The sequence below is a fragment of the Melanotaenia boesemani genome, chromosome 20, assembly GCF_017639745.1.
Source record: "Melanotaenia boesemani isolate fMelBoe1 chromosome 20, fMelBoe1.pri, whole genome shotgun sequence".
In the NCBI taxonomy this organism is placed as follows: Eukaryota; Metazoa; Chordata; class Actinopteri; order Atheriniformes; family Melanotaeniidae; genus Melanotaenia; species Melanotaenia boesemani.
In genome coordinates this window covers 24317712-24324578 of record NC_055701.1, presented here as the reverse complement: position 1 = coordinate 24324578, position 6867 = coordinate 24317712, and positions in this window count along the sequence as shown.

The window sequence follows — 6867 nt, the reverse complement described above, 5'->3', positions numbered from 1 at the left end:
TGAATAACACAAATTTATGTGATAAAAAAAACAGTTTTCTATTTGAACTGTTACACTGCCCAATACTACAATCTTCCTTTTTATGTCTGAGACAAGACTTTAACAAGAAAAAAATGACAATTCCCGAGGATTTTAAAAGTCCTAGTAGTTACTAAAGTAACACCCTCTGTTGTGAATTATATTGCCATCTTCTGTGAGGAGTGAAACTAATAAAGCTTCTAAGCAGCTACAAAGTCTGCTTTGGTAAACCAGAAAATAATGAATTGTAAGTAATACAGTATTTCACAATGTGCCTTGGCTGGTTGTTGAGACAACACATGATGGATTAATAGAGCCTTTTGGTCTCACACTGTTTCTGTACTGGATTTTGAAGTATTTTGTCCCAATTTCAACACTTGTCAGTGGTGAAATGGCCTCATCACTTCTCCCACCAGTAATTCCTCCGCCTGTTATTGCACAAAACTAATGCTCATTCTCTGTAACTCTCACAGTGACACTAAATCTAGCTACAGACTCCCATTAAAATATTAAAGCAATGATTTATTTTCTTCCACCCGGCTTAGCTATGCCAAAGTTATGCCGCCAGTGTTTAGGAAGTTATGAAAAAATGCACCGCTAAACATTAAAACTAACCATATCACCAGAGGCTGCTGATGTATTTTCCTTTTATCTCCAGCGGATTCAACTTTCCCCATCATACTTTCACTGTTCAAATATCTCTGTCTCTTTTTAATACTCATCTCCTGTAGTTTATCTTCCTTACTGTAGGGCCTCCACCTCTTCGCTCCACTTCTCTGTCATAGCATCAGCAGTAGCCTCAGGTGAACACACTACCCAGATGCCTTTGTGTCATTACCAATGTAGCACCAGCATACAATGATCACAGGCTAAAAACTCAGAAGCTCTGATAATATGAGACAGTGGCTCTGAGCCTGGAGACAGCTGAGTTTATATAACCTCACTAGAGGAGCTTGTGTACTGTTTTGGCTTTGCGCCTGCACAGAGATTTCAATATATGTTTGGATAGTGAAATGTATAGTCTGCTGACTGCTGTGTGTCCTCTGGAAATGAACATGAAGTCCTTTTTTTCCCCACTTCAGTGACGGAGGAAAAAGTTAAATCAAATCAAAATGTTGCAGCGACACAAAATGTGAACATGCATCCAAAAAAGAATGACACTTAAGAGCAAATCTAAACTAAAGCCGATGGTTTAAAAGCTACGGGTGGGAAAGAAATTGAAACAAAAATATGGAGAGGTAAAGAAAGAGAAGAAAAATTATTGTAAAAGAAGAAGATAAAGAGCAGAAACAAAGGAAAAGAGCTTGTGAAATAAGGCTGGTTAGGGTTAGGGATAGAAGGACAGAAGAGAGACTATGGAAGTTATTATAAAAAATAAATATAAAAAAACAAGGAAATAATGAATTAAGGTAAGAACAGAAAAAAGAGGAAAAAGGGAAAAGCTAAAAGAACATAATCACATGAAGGCAGGAAGACATGCAGAAACAGAAAATAAAATTAAAGAAAAAGGAGCAGCATAACAGGACTTTAAGGGTCTCTCTCTCTCTCTCTCTCTCTCTCTCTCTCTCTCTCTCTCTCTCTCTCTCTCTCTCTCTCTCTCTCTCTCTCTGAATCAGTGAGTTTCACGTCACCGAGCTCGTGTCTAAGGCTGATTTTAAAGACATTAGGTTCATATAACAGTTCAAGTGCTTGCTGTGTTCTTAGGGATGTAGAGGCAGAAAAAAGCTTCATTCTTCTCTAATCCAAGCACGGATCAGTGTCTCCAGCATCACCACCTTGATTCAATAAAGTTCAGTAAATCTCTTTTTTTTACCCCCGTCTGGCTGGCAGCGAGGCAGCTGGCAAACTCTGACAAGTCTGATGCATTAAAGAGAAAGTCTTCCTAAAGATATCACCTTTTCTACCTGATTCTTCATTTTTGTTTCTCTCAAAATTGATTGTTTTATCTACCAAGCAAACAGTAATATGAATAGCTTCAACTTGGGTTGTTTGGTCGTAGTTTAAAGTTTAAGCTAAATGGAAATGTGTGGCGCAGTGCCTTTTATGTTTATTCCTTGTAAACAGCAGATTTTCTGTGGGAAGGGAGGCAGAAATAAAGAAATCTGCTTTTTGACTTTCAGAGGGGTTTTTTTTAGGGGGTGAGTGCAAATGCAAACACAGCTGAGAGCTTGTTTTTGTTTGTCATGTTGACTCTGTTTTACACCTCGGCTTGTAATCAGAGCAGAAAGGAGGCAAAGCCGGAGTTTGACATGGGGACGGGGATCGTGCCAAGGCCCTAACGTGACACAACCAGCCACTGTGTGCTGAGACAATGAAGAGAAGATTTAAAGTTCCTGAGCTCTTGTGGCAAACTAGCTTTGAAAAGCACTAAATAATCTTCAACTGACTTCTTTTAATCTACTTAGAGGAACATGTCAGGGTTTTTTTTCCACTGCATTTGGATGATTTAACTCAGACTTCTCAGCACCAATAATAAGGTCCTATCATACAGGACTTCCAATATAGAATTTTAAAGGTCCCATATTATACACTTTATTCCCAATCTGAGACCATTCATTAATATCTAAATGAAATATTTCCGCCATGGTATTGACAAATCGACCCTCAGTTTGAGTGCAGCGGCTTCTCTTCACCTCCCTCTTTTTAGCAGCTTCAGAAATGTGCCGTTTATGGTGGGCGGAACCCTGGTGGAGCAGCTCAGCTGTTGGCTCCGCCCATCGCATCGCCCGTCATGAGGTGATTGACAGGTTAATATATTTTCAAGCTATCAGACTAATAAGGCCGAAATGATAAAATAACTGCCAGCTCTTACCTCTCCAGCTGTGTCACGGACAGTTGGTATTGAACCTGGCTTCAGCTTCAAACGGTTGGCGAAGCCTGCTTTCCATGCCCCCATGTTGTGGAAACAGTCCTCTTTGAAATGCTGGCCACAGACATGCAAAACCTTTGGAAGTTTTCCGGGTACATTTCCTCCAAAAATAAAATTAATCCACTCAGTCCTCGTGGGTTCAGTGGATGGAAGTAAAAAAAACGTTTTCGTGTTCATTTATGCAGCCACAAACAGAACAGTGCTTCTGTCGCTTAGCCATGTCCGCTAACGAGGGTTGCCGAAGAGGGAAAAACACTGGGTGCTAGGTGATTTTTAGAGGGCGGGCTTTGAGAGCCGGTAGACGGGTCCATCGCTCTGTGGGGAGTGGTTATTGTCCCTTATGACGTCATAACGTACACGCTTTCAAACAAGCTCATTTCAGCGCTTACTTCCCTAGAGGTGGAGCAGGGGGGAGAGAGAGCGCCTGAAAGAGTTTCACACTTACGGGTCTCCTACACATGCGGGGGACCAGTATGACTGTTCCAAAACCATTAAAAAGTGAATTTTGCATAATATGGGACCTTTAAATTTTGCATGAAAATATACACCAATAGTGTAGGAAAAACTTTATTCCTCAAAACTGTATCTTGATAATATCTGCTCTTACCTTCAGTATGAATTATTCATCCAGCCAGCCACTGATTTGATTATTAACACAAATATCTAATCAGCCAATCACATGGCAGCAACTCAACGCATTTAGAGATGTAGACATGGTCAAAATGACTTATTTAAGTTCAAACCTAGCATCAGTATGAGGAAGAAAAGAAATTTAAGTGACTTTAAATATGGCAAGGTTGCTGAGTATTTCAAAAACTGCTGATCTACTAGAATTTTCAACACAAAACAGTCTCTAAGACCACACTGGGTGGCTCTCCTGTCAGCTAAGAACAGGAACCTGAGGCTACAATTCACAAAGACTCACCAAAACTGGACAATAAAGAAAAATTCCACCTGGTCTGATGAGTCTCTATTTCAGCTCCACATTCAGATGGTAGGCTCAGAATTTGATGGAAACGCATGAAAGCAACATGAAAACATGAAAAGCTTGTAACGACAACATGAAACAACATGAAAGCTTGTTTCAACATTTCCTGGAGCTGCTGGAGTAATGGTGTGGGGGGATATTTTTCTGGCCCACTTTTGGCCCCTTAGTACCAACTGAGCATGGTTTAAACCCCACAGCCTACCAAAATATTGTTGCTGACCATGTCCATCCCTTTGTGACACCAGATCTCCATAGAGCAGCTTTGGGATGTGGTGAGATTCTCATCATGAATGTGCAGCTGAAACATCTGCAGCAACTTTGTGATGCTATCATATCAATATGGAGCAAAATCTCTGATGAATGTTTCCTACACCTTGTTGAATCTATGACACCAAGAATTAAGGCCGTTCTGAAGACAAAGGTACTAGTTAAAGTAGACCTAATAAAGTGGACAGTGAGTGTAGTTTGCGATTGCCTTGCCTGAAATATTGAATAAGTCTAAAGTCGATCTTTTAATGCAGTGATGTCCACAGTCATTAACTATTTGAAAGATTATCATTTAATGACAAATAATAAAATGTTTTAATTATATATATTCTAAAACTTAGAAGTTGGAGTATTTGCTCATGTAATCTTTCACTTCCCTTATTTCTATTTGACAGACTTGGCTTTCCTCTAAGGTCTCTTCTGTTTTTAAAACTAAATGTTCAACCAGTTTGTTGCTTGTTTTCAGTTTTTAGTTGCCTCTCTCCCCTATATAAAAATTGGCATGTTCTTGTGCTGTTGTCTATTGAATATATAGTTTAAATGCAAAATCTTCCTCATTATTTAAGTATTCAGCTGTAGTGGAAATGCTCTGATGTGATTTTCTGGCTCTAATTCTCCCACTGCTGCAATACATTCAGCCGGTTTCAGATAAAAGACACACAGCTCATAAATACTCATGTATTTTAAATTGCACTACATTATAGTAAAGCAGGCTGTAAATATCTGATCTTGCCATCATGAAGGTTTCCTGTTTTTACTGCATGGATGTGCACAGAGGATTGCAATGACAAGAGTAATGATAGAAGGAAGGATAGAAAATATCTTTGCTCTTCAAGCTTAAAGTTTGCTTTTAGGATGTTCCCAAAGTGAGAAGTCTCAAAGTCTTCTGAAGTGTAATTCAGCATTTTATAGCTTCATGGTAAATATGTTGTTGAGCCACAAGTGGCCAATCAGCTCTTAGTTAACATAAAGATGGAACACTTAGGGTTCTATTGATGGCTGACTGAAATGCAATCGGCCATATGTTTGTTAACAACAGGTTGTGCAACCATTTGAACACCAGGTGTAGGACTGACAACATGGCAATGAGGTCAGTGAGGGGTCTAACTCAACAATAATGACGGGTCATCCCTCAGCAGCTGGATGATGACCACACACAACCACTAGCAGAATGGACATGAACCAGTCACCAACTGGAAGGTAACTACTCATCTGGCGGCTGCAGGTCTGAAACAAAACCAAGCTGTTTACCAAAACATGTTCCAAGAGACAGTTATATAATCAACATGGGCTTAAAGTGGAGACTATCAGTTTTAATTAGAGGGTATTTGCATCCAAATTGGAGGAAGGGTTTAAAAATGACAGCTATTACATATCTTTATAATGTAGATGTCTCTTTGAGACCAAAGATAATTGGACAATTCACTCAAAAAGGCCTGGACGTCCACAAAAGACAACAGTGGTGGATGATCGCATTTTTCTCACAGTGAATAAAAATCCCCTCACATCCCCCATGTGAAGAACATTCTCCAGGAAGTTGGTGTATCTCTGTATCTGAGCCTCAAAAATAAAAAGTCCAGATTAGACGATGACAAAAAAAAAAAAAAAAAAGCAGGTAAAGAAGCCAGTCCAGTTCTGAAACAGCATTCTTTGGAGAGATGAAACTAAGATCAGCCTGTACCAAAATGATGGGAAGAACGTATGGACAAGACTCTGAACAGCTCATGATCCAAAGTACACCACATCCTCTGTTAAACCTGGTGGAGGCAGCGAGGTGGCATGAGCACGCATGGCTTCCAACGGTACTGGGTCACTAGTGTTTATTTATGATGTGACAGAAACAGCAGGATGAATTCTGAGGTATACAGGGATTTACTTTCTGCTCAAATTCAGCAAAGTTGATTATATATTACAGATGAACAAAACATACTGTGCAAGCAATCCAGGAGATTTCTAAGGAAAAGAAGAGGAATTTCCTGCAGTGGCTGAGTCAGTCATCAGATCTCAAATGGATTGTGCTGCATTTCACTTACTTGAGACTAAACTTAAAGCAGAAATATCCATAAACAAGAAACAACGCAAGACAGCGGCTGTAAAGGTCAGATAAAATATAACAAAGGACGCAACCAGTGCTTGGTAAGGTCCATGGATTCCAGTCATTGCCTCATTACTCATCATGTTTTACTGAGCAAATGCACCAGCTCAACAAAAGCCTTAGAGGATTTTTGTCTCTTAAACATTGTTCATGCAGAAATTGTGTAAATGTCCAATTGACAATGTGAAGTAAAACCCAGGAGACCAGATGATGCACATCACAGCCATCAATGTACAATTCATTTTCACTGTGTTAATAAGATTAAAACTGATTCTTTAATAGTTTTCTCTCCATCACTTCAATCCAGTCTTCTTACTTTGAGAAATCAAAGATCCAGGTGTGCCTCAGTGATTTACTCTTTTCACACTTCAGGTGTTTTTCTCTGAACAAGCACACAAAGAGACCAGAATCAAACTGTCCAGCTGTTTTGCCACACATCAAAAGTGCAATAACAGCTTACAACTCTGCAGTCTTCAGGAGAGGTTTGAAGAGGAGTAGCTATGCTAAAGAGGTGGACTAGCTCAACCTCTCCATCTCTTCCAGACAGTTTCCATTACTGAGACCATTACACCCACTGGGAGGGCTGATACAAACCGAGGAACCCTGTAAAGATTCAGCAGGATGTTCAGC